This window comes from Sceloporus occidentalis, unplaced genomic scaffold, assembly GCF_023333645.1.
Source record: "Sceloporus occidentalis isolate IW3139 unplaced genomic scaffold, rSceOcc1.0.p SCAF_1, whole genome shotgun sequence".
NCBI classification, from domain to species: Eukaryota; Metazoa; Chordata; class Lepidosauria; order Squamata; family Phrynosomatidae; genus Sceloporus; species Sceloporus occidentalis.
This window is the reverse complement of record NW_028316981.1, coordinates 235,044,875-235,057,783: the sequence shown is the minus strand read 5'-3', so window position 1 is coordinate 235,057,783 and position 12,909 is coordinate 235,044,875.

The following is a 12,909-nucleotide window of genomic DNA, read 5'->3' as shown; positions in this document are numbered from 1 at the left end:
ACAGACTATTCTCAACACATGATAATGAGTAATGAGTATTAAATAATTTTATAAGTAACTTCTTAAATTCTGGGAGTGTGCTGCTGGAAACACTTGTCAGAAGACTGGCAAATGATGAGAGGAGGTTTCTGTGCTTTCATGCCTAGTTTTCTTATAGATCCTTACACTATTTGAGAGCTCGGTAGTACTTCACAGATGAACCCCCATCTCAGGTACCACAGATGGTATGTTGAACATCTACTGCAGGCTTTACAGTGGGCCCTTTGAATTTAAGGATTCCACCATTAACAGCTTGAAAATATATATATTTTAAAAATCCAAGAAAACAAACAAAGATCTTACCATTTTATATAAAGTTCACCATTTTACCACCTCAGTGCATATAATTGGACTTGAGCATCCATGGATTTTGATATCCATGAGAGGTCCTGGAACTAAAGCCCAGCAAATACCAAGAACCCACTGTATTCTGACAGCCAGTGGAGACAAACATACTATTAGCAGGATGGTGATTTCACTCTTGGATTTAGTTTATAGATTAAATGAGCTATCCAAGATGCCAAACTTATTTTGGGAAAAGGTTTCAGCACCCTGGGTAGCTCCTTTAAAGTTCAGATGAAAATTTAGAACAGATGCATTGTCTCACTTATCTGGAAGCTACTAGTTGCTTCTTGCAGAGAGCCACCTGGATGTCCTTGATCAAAAACAGAGTCAAGAAAACTTTCTTCTGCTCCCACAAAATTCTTCTTCTGTATGAACTGAATTCCTGCTGATGTATAGCTACTAATAATGCTGAAGAAATCAGTTTTCATTAGAATTTGAATTGTGTAAAACCTTAACAAGGAATACCTTATTAATTTTAAAAAAGGAAGGATTTTCAATGATTTGGAATTCTTTATACCATTGTCTTATGATTGTAAGATTTTGTATGATATATTTTGAATATATTTTTTAAAAAATAAGAAAGCATCACATCTGTCAAAACAAAGATGGGAAGCTTTGTTGATGCTGATCCCATTTCAAGAACCTATGCTACACTCCAGCTGAAAAACTTAATATCTGTACTTTTGATTGACACAACTCTTGACATCACCAAACACTGGACATCAGTTAAGAAAGTGTCCTTATGATCTTCACAGTGTATGGACACTAGCCATACTTGAAAAACTGACATTCAAAGTTAGAGCTTAACAAGATGGAAAACAATATTACACTCTTGTTAATATAGTACTTGGTATAAATTTATTGTATATGCTGGAATACAAACAACTCCATGGATCCCACAGCAAGATCACGTGAAGTTCTGGATGTCTTCTCACTGAACCAATCCAGTTATAATGGAAGTCTTCTCCCTGACCCATCATGCTATATATAGATAAAGCAAGAACAACAAAAATGAGAACTTACTGATAATTTTTGGTTATACCTACCTTGTATGCAGAAAATATCATATGAAGAACAAATTTAAGCTCGGAAGAAGAAGGAGTGAAGTTAGGTGGAAGGAACATCAGCAATCTAAGATATGCAGATGACAACATACTACTAGTGGAAAATAACAAAGACTTGGAACAATTAGTAAGAAAAGTTAAAGGAGAAAGGGCCAAGTCAGGCTTACTGATGAACATAAAGAAAACAAAAAATAGTGACAACAGAGGATCTATATAAATTCAACCTAGGTAATGAGGAAATCCAAATACTCAAAGATTTCCTGTAACTTGGATTACAGGAACACTAAAGTTAGAATCATCCAAGCCATTGTATTCCCCATCACTATGTATGGATATGAGAAGGGGACAATAAAGAAAAGAGAAAGGAGAAAATCCACTCATATGAGATGTGGTGTTGGAGAAGAGTGCTGAGGATACTGTGGACAGCCAAAAAGGCAAACAAATGGGACCTAGAACAGATCAAGGCAAACCTCTCCCTGGATGCTAAGATGACGAAACTGAGGCTGTCATACTTTGGCCACATCATGAGAAAGCATGACTCACTGGGGGAAAAAGTAGTGCTAGGAAAGGTAGAAAGTAGTAGAAAGAGAGGCAGACCATACATCAGATGGAAGGATTCAATCAAGAAGCTCATAGGCCTGAATCTGCAGGATCTAAGCAGAGCAATGGAGGACAGAGGGTCTTGGAAATATCTCATCTATAGGGTCACCATAAGTTGGATTCAGCTCGAGGGCAGGTAACAAAAACAGTCTGTGGCGACAACACTATTGTTGATAAATTTTTGTTTGCTTTGGATTAAAAATAAAATTAAAAAAAGAAAGCAGTTTTACACACTTTCTATCAAATCTTCCTGTAATATGGAAGTCAAATGATTAGTGCTAATGGGATGCTTGTGAAGACTCACAGCTATAAATATTTTTTTATTGCCAAATAAATTCTGAAGCCCTGTGGCAAGAAACCAACCCATCATTATTTTAGCACCCGTTGAGTGAGGTTTGTTTGCATTCAGTTTTATTGCATATCAGTGGATCTGCGACATGCTCTGCATTACATATCTGCCTTGCATCTGCTTGGTATTGTCACAGACAAACAGCAGCATCTGGAGCTTAGCACTGGCATATTGTAGTGCCATAGCTTTCCTATGCTATAAGAAAGGCATGGCTACTAATGACAAACTAGCCCCATTAACTACTTTTGGCTCTTGTGCAATGCAATATCCCACCCTGCAATTACAATGGCATGAATAGATAGCGGTTGGGGATGGTGGGATTCTTCCAAGTAGAAAATACAGGGATTTGATTGCTAAAAAAAATGCAGATCTCAAATTGTATAGTGATCTCTGGAGAGAAAATGTGGGGACTATGTGATATAATTGTTTTAAAGAACACCTACAGTATTTCATATGTAAATAATAGGGATTATGTAGAAAGACCCACACTGCAACTATAGACAATGAGGTTATAATTAGAAAAGTAGTATGGATGGTTTCAGTATGTTCAAAGATTAGAGCAATTGATGCAGTTAATGTTCTGCTATGTCTGCACACTCTATAGGTAGGACTGCTGGGAAGAAGACACAGTGTTCAGTGCATTTCCTCTTGCTTTTCCTTTTGGATTCCTTGTTTCAGGAGGAATACCCCTCCCATTGAGAACAGTAGGAGGGTATGAATTCAGGCCTTGTCTAAATTTTCAATCCTAATTAGGAATTTGGTCACGAACGGGCTAGGATTTAGAGGGCATCTTCTGTTCCTTCTACACCAAGCTCCCCACCTCGCTCCTCCTCTTCCTCTTTCCAGCCTCAGAGTTCTGTGGCTGGAGTGGTGATGGGCATGAATTTTAATATGGAGACAAGAAGAGAGATTCAAGAGGAGAGCTCCTTCTGCAAAATGAAGGCTCAATCCTTGTTTGATACAGGACTCAGTCATAGGCCAGTCCCAGGATACCATTCCAGTATCACAGAGTTGCATTTACTAGGGCAAGTATTTGCGAGTAAATATGTATAAATATGCAAACATTTTCTCCATTTCAATAATAGCACAACACTTCCTTTGAGAGAATAAACAGCTTTTTATTCATATTCTATTTGCTTCACCGGATTGGTGTCCAGAATGTGGAATCATACCTTTTTTGACTGAAAGTTCCAGGACCCCTCAACCAGCACCTTTCTCCTCCTTCTTTTCCATTCATTTTTATCCCATCTTCCTTACAACACTCAAGATGCCTTTAATAAAATTAAAAGTTATACAAAAACATAAGTCAAAACATATACACACTATTTTAAACATGCAATTAAATAATATATATAATTTTTTTAAAAAAAATCCTGATGGAAGATAAAAATCAGCAAGACAACCCATAGAAACTCTCATTGTAGTCCATTTCTAAATACAAGTTGGAATAAAAACCATTTCAAACAGAAACTTTTTCATTTGCTGGCAGAAGGAGAACAAGGACAGAGTTCCAAAGCCTCAGAGCAACCACTAAGGTCCTCCTCCTTGTTCCCACCAAACATGCCTCGCCAATAACCCATTTTCACACAGAATCTTTTTCCATGTAACAAGTCACTTGCTTGCAACACTCAGGCTAGATAATCCCACGTAAAAATGTAGGGTTGTAACATATCATTTGCCACCTGAGCAAGCTTATTTTTCAGCAAGCTGAGTATAAGATTTCAGACTGACTTAATTGTTTTGCATCAGCATACACATACTGTGCAAATAAAAGATGATAAGGGAGCATGGGAATGAAGACATGAAACTGATTGACATCTTTGTCAATACTGATTGATTTTTACAGTGAAATGTTGTAATGTGGGGCTTGACAGTCTATAACCAATTCATAAAGGTTCAGGGAAAGAGAGTTTGAATGGTGTTATCTATTCATATTAACATTAGAAAAGGGCTGTAGCTCAGGGATATAGCATGTGTTTTACATGTAAAAGACTCTAGTTTTGATTCTTCAGTATTCTGAGGTCAGAATGGAAAATCATGCTGTCTGAAGCACTTATCACGCTGGTTGGAGAGTTCTAGGAGCTGTAGCCCTTAAAAAGTAACTATTCTGATCCTTGGCAGTACTGTGGCAGATGGACCACTGGTCTGATTCATTATCAGGAAGTCTTCTGTTACTTGATTCTTTACATCCAAGTCTTATTCTCAATGTGGGAAGGAAAATATTATCCCACTTAGTCATCTTTGAAAGCCTTAAAATTTGCATGAATGCAGCAAACATGGGACTCTTCCTTGCCCTGAACTGCCTTTGAGTTTCACACCACCAGACATCCTGCACTCTGCTTGCTTTGATTTATTAAGAGCACATAAGATGATCCAATATTTGCCCAGTGCCTTTAAATCAATGGGGTTTTCATTCTAAATGACAACCTTTGCATTTTATTAGTATGGCTTAGTCTTTAATAAGCCTTTACTGTGCCAATATATCACATCACCTGTGTAAGAACAAGTTCTTGTACCAGATATAAATTACCCACTGGCAGTGGCACTACCCAACTCCCCAGAACGCTCAGGATCTGAAGAGATGCTCATTCACTGAAGCTGGTAGGAATCTGATATCATTACATGAAAAATGCCAGAGGTGAAATGTTTAGTGCAACTATGAAATCACTCCATTTTCTAAAATATCTCTCCACTTCAGGTCCAACTGTGATATTAAACACTACTACTTGACTTCTGAGGGTGGTGTAAGCTTTAACAACCTAGGGCAGAGCACCTACATTGCCAGCCATTTGCCACTGGCATTAGTAGAATCTTTCTCTGACCCTCTCCAAAAAGTAGCCAGATATTTTGAGGTTTTGAGCCCATTCACACTACAGAATTTATAGCACTATGATTCCACTTTAAATGCCATAGTTCTGTCCAGTGGAATCCTGGGATTGGCAGTTTAAGGAGGGGCATTTAGGATTCTCAGACAGAGTGTTCCTTTTGTGTCTCACCAAACTTGAAATCCCAGGATTACATAGGAATAACTATGGTATTCAAAGAAGAATAATTCTGTAGTGTGAATGGCCTTTGGCTTCCAAGGCATACTATAAATGGTCTAAAACACACTACTGAAATAATCCAGGTTGAGACCACTTTAACTGCCCTGACTCAATGCTAGGGAGTCCTGGGAATTGTAGTTTATGGTGGCACCAGAGCTCTCTGACAGAGAAGGCTAAATGTCTCACAAAACTACAGCTCCCAGAATTCCCTAGCATTGAGCCAGGGCAGTTAAAGTGGTCTTATTTATTTATTTATTTATTTATTTATTTATTTATTTATCTTTATTAATTTTTTCATTTATTAAAATGAACATATTTACCATATTTACCATTATTAGTACAATACGGTACATTGATACAAAGTCTTCCTTCTTATAGTTTGGTACAGAGTACAGAGATTCTAGTTTGCCTTGTACTATATACTACTATCAATTGTCAATTAATTTTAACAAATCTTTATCAATTCCCCACTTAATATGCCAGTAATCCAGCCAGTCCTTTTCATATTGTGCCATATTTTTATTTTTGATCTCATAGGATAATTTATCCATCACTTTCATCTCATGAACTCTTTGTAGCCAACTTTCGCTGTTTGGTGACTGTTTTTCCCCAGTTTTTTGCAATTTCAATTCTTGCTGCAGTGACTAAATACAGTAGTATTCTCCAGATTCTTTCTTCCTTGGCATTATTGATTAAACAAGTCATGTTAAGTAAATAAACTTCTGGTTTTTTGTAAAACTTTATCTTAAATATTGATTGAATTGCAGTATGAACACTTTCCCAGAATTTTTATATTACCTCACATGTCCACCACATGTGGTACATTGTGGTCTTAAACTGGATTATCTCTACAGTGTGACCACTTTCTCCTAGGTTTGCACTCCCTACAGAGGAGCAACTTGGGAATGGTTTACAAAAGGAGCAAATTATCTCATGTTTTGAGGCTGATAAAAGCTTCCTCTAGCTTACTGAATTTAAACATAATCCTAATGTGTTTTTGGTCGCAATTATTTTAGGCAGCAACAACTGCTGAGAGCAGTTGTTTTAAATATTGAGCCTACCAAACAAACACTGATTTTTGAGTTCCAAGTCTCTCCCTTATTAGTGTTTTTGTAAGATTTTAGATGAAAATACTATAGATAGATGACAGACAGACAGGGAAATAAAACTTAGTAAAAGATGGGTGATGGATGGATAGGTAGATAGACAAATAAGTAGGTAGGGATAGGATAGGATAAGATAGGATAATACCACACGGTGCATTGACAAAATATCAGAGGTAAACAATCTTGAGCAGGGATATAAATCTTACTTTGTCCTTCCATAGTTTTTCATCACTTTTGCAGAAAACAAATATTTTGGGACAGTGTTCTCCATATATTTGCATATTGTGAAAGGTTCTGGAAAATAATTTTTTTTGTAGAAATACATGTGTTTTTTTCCTTCCCAAAATGTGTTTTTTTTTTCATCCCAGAAAGCAAATAACAATTTTTTTTCCTGTCCTAATCTGGAAAATACTCAAGATGTGATGGACTAAAAAATAGTCACAGACTCTAAAAGCAGCCAACAACAGAAGACCAGCACCATACTCCAGCAGAAATTTCTCTAGACCTATCTAGTGATATCTATTTATACTCATCAAACCTGGTGTCACTTAGATGGTGTCACTTGGTGTGGGTGCCCAGAAAGGGCTGCAGGGGGAGTGGCAGGAACTGCTCCATCCCTTCTCCCTCCTTCCACCCTTTCTCTGTCCCTTTCTCCTTCCTGCTGCTTTGCTTGCCTAGCCTCTGGGTGGCCACCTACTACCTGGCCAGACCACAGCTGGAGTATGGTGCTGTGGTTTCTGGATGACCCATTTAGGATCTGGTGCAGCTGCTCACCCAGCAGCTGTGCCAGAATGTGAATGGCAGGCACCTCCTAGCCGCAGAAAGCTAGATCTAGATGACCTTAAATGGAAGGCACACCCCCTGCTGTTGGGGGCAGTGCTTTGGCCTCTGGACAACCTGTTTAGGGTCTTATGGAGTTGCTGGGTGAGCAGCCACACCAGACCCTAAATGGAAGGCACTGCCTCCCTAGTAGTAGCCAAGTACTGCCTCCCTAGTAGTAGCCAAGCCACTGTTGTGGGGGGAGTGCTGTGGCTTCTGGGTGGCCTGGTTATGGTCTAGCATGGCTGCTGGCCATGTGAGAAAGGTAGATGATGCCCTTTCTTGCTCACCTAGCAGCCACACCAGTCCCACTGGATGTATACCCCTTCTGGGGTGTCACCCAGTGCATTCTGCACTTTCATACCCTTAGGTATGCCCCTTGAAAAGCCAACAGAAAGAAGGCCCAAAAACATGTAAACCAGCAATTAGCAAAATGCAAAGTTCACTTATTGTATTGTTTGTAGCTGTAATGTTGTGTGCTACAGCATGGCAATGATTACACTGAGTAAAAGAGTAGTCTTCTTACACTTGTTAGATGCTTGTGTCAGGCTAGGAAATGTCTAGCCCTACCATAAAGCAAAAGGAGGCAGGTGCTGGGGAGTAAGTTGAAACAGCATCCTCTTAACTATTTCTGTGAGCTCCTGGGCCATTCCTTCTTTTGGACAATGGTTAAACTTGTCCTGTACAGCCTATATTAGTGTGTTTCCAACATTTGTGATGGAGGGCATTGTCTCATTATCATTGTTGAAATAAAAGTCATTTTTGTTTTGTTTTTGTTACATAGAATGGGGCTTTCATTTCTCTCAGGCAGCAAAATATCTTGGCTTTGAATGTGGCGTAAGGCTTACAGAAACCTGGTCAGTCACAGAATATGAATGTTTATGTAAAGGGAAATTGGGGTGGGGAGAAAATGAAAAGCACCTTTGTTGAGAGATACAACAAAGTTTGCTAGAGCAACATTCCTGTCTCTTTGGGTTTTGAATAGCATTTCCTTCACATCTGAGTCGCTATGAAAATGTAAACAGGTGTCGAGAGCTAGTGTTGCATTTGAAGAAAAATCTATTCAAATAACATGCTCGTACTTGCCACCACTTGATGATAATAGCCTAGACTGTAATAAAATGAAAATAATAGATTGGTTCTCCCTCTGAAACCCATCTAGAGTTCAGATACAGTTTTGTTTTGATTTTAGTTTTGCAGCACTAGTCTATGTAGGGCTTGGAGAAATTACCATATATACTCAACTATAAATCAACCTCATGTATAATTTGAGAACAGGTTTTGGGGACAAAATAATGGATTTTGATATGACCCATGGATATGTTGAGGGTTAAACTCAGGGGCATGTAACCAAGGATCTAAGCAGAGGGGGGAAAACACCACTTTGCTCCGTCCTCCTCCCTCTTTGGACCTCTCCCAAGGGTCACAGTCTGGACATGCAAAATGTGGACACAAACTTCCAAGTTCCATCCTTTCCCCACAACCTTCCCCAAGGCTGATGGCTTGCAAAAAAAGGACACACAGACCTCCAATTTCCCTTCCTTCCTCACAACCTTCCCCAAGGCTAATGGCTTGCAAAAAGGGGGACACAGGCCTCTGATTTCCCTCCTTCCCCCACAACTTTCCCCAAGGATGCTGACTTCCAAAAAAGGGAGACACAGACCCCTGATTTCCCTCCTCTCTCTTCTTGCCCTCCCTTCTCCAAAGCTTTCCCAAGGCTCACAGAGAAGTACTACCATAGTGACCCGTACCTAGGATTTTGGAGCCCATTTTTGGGTTTAAATTTAGTAATTTAAAAAAAAAAAAACACCCAACTCCCAGAATTCCCTAGTAATTATGGCCACTAGCCATGCAAGCTGGAGAAATCTTGGAATTATAGAGAGAAAAATATATTTTCAAGCGCAATATTACCATATCCATGAAAAAGGATGTTCCTCAGTCCTTTTAAAATGGGGTACACAACATCCACAGAGCTGGGAGCAACTGCTCATCTTGGGCATGTACTCAAGGACAGCATGGCTATGGAGACGGTGTGGAGCTTAGCAGACATTTTTAAATACAAAAAGTGCATAAAATAGGTTAAAAAATACACTGCTGCTCCATTTATATTTTCTTTTGAATTTTGATTTTATTATTAACAACCCACCATCCCACTCATACTTAAGGCTGGTATATCCTCCAAGGATCTGTGTGAGCTCTCTGCAGATAATGCCCTTGCAGTGCAGTCAGCTACAAGAAAATAGCTGGATGCATCTCTGCTAACATCCCACACAATCTTCAATGACGGGGAAATGGACTTCTGCGGTGTAATGGTGGGATTTTGCATTACTTAAAAGGTGGATTCAGGTGTTTGGTTCATTGTAAATTTGGTAAAGAATTCTGATCTTACAATACCCAAAGGAGTGAGTTACGATTGCGTATGTTGGATTTGCATTATCTTAACACAATAACAGGGTGCCTACCTAATTCTTATTTCCTTTACTAACAAATGAAATCCACCCCATTCATACAAAATTAATTATCATTGCATTTATATCTGAATTAACTGTAAATGTTTTTAAATTGGTTAATATGATATATAATTTAAAACTGAGGTGGAATTAATTGTTTCCATGAACACCAACACATAATTAAGAACTTCCTTTCCTGGCTGATTATAGCACATCTAATAGTTTTCTGGGGATTTTCAGCAGTATATCATGCTGCCAAATGCTGGCAGTGAATTTTAGAAACTTAATTTTTCCACGGAGTGCTGGGCAGCCACTGAAAGAGGATTTGGGAGGACACATCTGGCCCTTTGTTCACCCCTGGGGGGGACACATATAGCCTTGACAGAGTCCATAAAAGTGACTCCTGTGAGTTTATCTGTCCATTTTCAACCATATTGTATGCATAAAGATCATTACAATGGATTGACTGTTTTTATTAATGGGTTGCTAAGTCACATGATTATCACCTCAAACAGCTTTATACTGCAACTTGACCCTTGGACTGTTCAGGGTACTTGCTATTTCATACGATCATCAGAATATAATTGGCATAAAAGAGACATTTCTCTTTCAGCCACATATGGAAGAGTGGCATTTCTATGAAATGTTCTTTTCTTCTCAAATACATCTTCATTCTAATGGGATACAGTGCTTCTGATAATGGTAGGAAAGAGTTACACTTTGCCTTAATGTATGTAAAGTTACAGTGAACAATTTTAGAAACAAGCTTGGTTGTAATTCCTCCCATTCACTGTTAAAATGCAGGGGGTGCTTAATTTTGATAAAATGCTAGTGGAGGCTTTTATGATTGGAGCAAGTTCACATTTTTCAGCCACTAAGAGAACAAGAAATTGCATATCGTATGCATATAGTATCAGTGCAGATACTATATGTACAAGCTCAATGTTACTTAGCCCTTTTCTGGTCCATAACAGTGGGTCAGTGAGGGTGAGGAAACCATTCTTACAGTCCAGATTTTAAAGGAGCTGTTCAAGGTGCTTGACTTTGTCCCGAATGCATGCTCAGGACTATGGATAGCTCCTTTAGTGCATTCACTAGCTCACTAATATTTTCACATATCCATTGCATGTCTTCTTCAGACAATAATGTTCTAAAATCCTTTTCTTCTTTTTGAATATACACTCCAAAATTGTGGCTTTAAAAAACACCATAAACTTCCAGCACTGCATGATTTTAAGCACTTCTGCCTTTCACAGTGATTGCATTTCTATCCAATCCTGGGAAGAACTTTTTAGCATTTATGGATAGACAGACAGACAGACAGACAGACAGAGTCACTAACTCACTGACTGCCAAATCATCCTTTGAAGTTGGACTGGAGAACATTTGGTCCTCCACACATTTAGGCTTACAGCTCCCTTGTTTAGTGGGCCTGATAGAAATTGTTTGTTGTCATGGCAAGCCTGTGGATGAGACATCTCCAAGACCCCTGTCTTGTGCCTTTCACAGTGATTGTTGAAAGCAATGCTCTGCTTAGTTCCTGAGTCTATCCATCTAGCGCAGTAGTCCCCAAACTGTACACTTTTAAGAGATTTTGGACTTCAGCTCCCAAAAGTCTCTGCCATGTTGGCCAATAGTTTGGGATTCTGGGAGCTGAAGTCCAAAAACTCTTAATGGGCACAGTTTGGTGACCACTGATCTAACGTATGTAACAGAAAGCAAGGAAAAATCAACATTTGGCACCTGCCTCTGAGAGGTAGTCCCTAGAATTTCAAAATAAAGCATGGATGCACAAAAAATGTTTTGTTCCACAGCACCTTTGACAAGTTATCTAGTAGAGAAGAAGGAGAATGAGGAAAAGAAAGAGAGGCTTGAGAATAAGGGGGAACACTGGCAAAGGGAGGAGCAAGACAAGAAGGAAGGAAAAAGAAAAAGAGCACAGGAAGGAGAAGACATTTAGCCAGGACTTTCAGGGAGACAGACATAATAGAAGGAAGATGACAAGAAAGTGATGGTAGCTAAGAAAAAGTGAAAACAAGAATTAGGAAAGAAAGCAATCAAATAACCAAGCAGAGCTGAAAGACTTTGGTAGCAGGGTTGAGGGGATGCTAATAATGACACAATTTTTGTGCCTCAAACCAACAAAGGGAATCATACTATGATTGTATCCATTTAGAGGAGGGTGAGGAAGATGGAAATAAAAACTAAGCTAGAAAACAACACAAAGAGTCCAAACTTTACATGTACTTTACTGTACTACTGTATTCAATAACTTGTGATAATGAATAGTGAGGCAGTTCAGTATTTTCCTATTCTGGGTGCTCCCTCCTGCTCAGCCCTGATGGTGCCAGCTGTGGTTTGAGAAAATCCGAGATGGGTAGGAGGGAGGGGTGAAGGTGGCCAAGTGGACCTCATTGAAAGTCTGTAGCACCTGATCTGAAGAAGTGTGTAGTAGCAGACAGTAATACAGGCACATACTTATCTTTTCAAAGAAACATTCTTATCCTGAGATACCTCCCCTTGTCCTGAGATCCAGGGGAAAGGGATCTGAGACTGCAGACCAGCATCTGACATCTCGCAACCCAAAGTCCAACCCTACTGAAATATATGATTAAATATTTTCAGGGTTATCCTATTGAGCATGGAGCAAGCATGTTTTCTGCTACTCCAGAGACTAGGATAAGGAGCAATAGATTCAAGCTACAAGAAAAGAGATTCTACCTAAACATTAGGAAGAACTGGTCAGTAGTTGAATGTTCCAACTCAGAGTGTGGCAGGTTCATCCTCTTTGGAAGTTTTTAAACAGAGACTGGATGGCTGTCTGTTGGCGTGTTTTGATTATAGCTTTCTGCATGTCAGGGGATTGGACTGAATGGCCCTTGTGGTCTCTTCGAACTCAATGATTCTATGATTTACAATACTAGAAATTCTCAAGTTATTGTCCAAAAGCTCTGTTCAGGTGCATGATTAAAGAATTCCAAGCAATGGCAGCCAGCAGTTCTGATGTTTGATGGCATCAGAGGAGCCCTGGTGGGGCAGAGGTTAAATGTCAGTACTGCAGCCACTCACTCACAAACCACAAGGTTGTGAGCT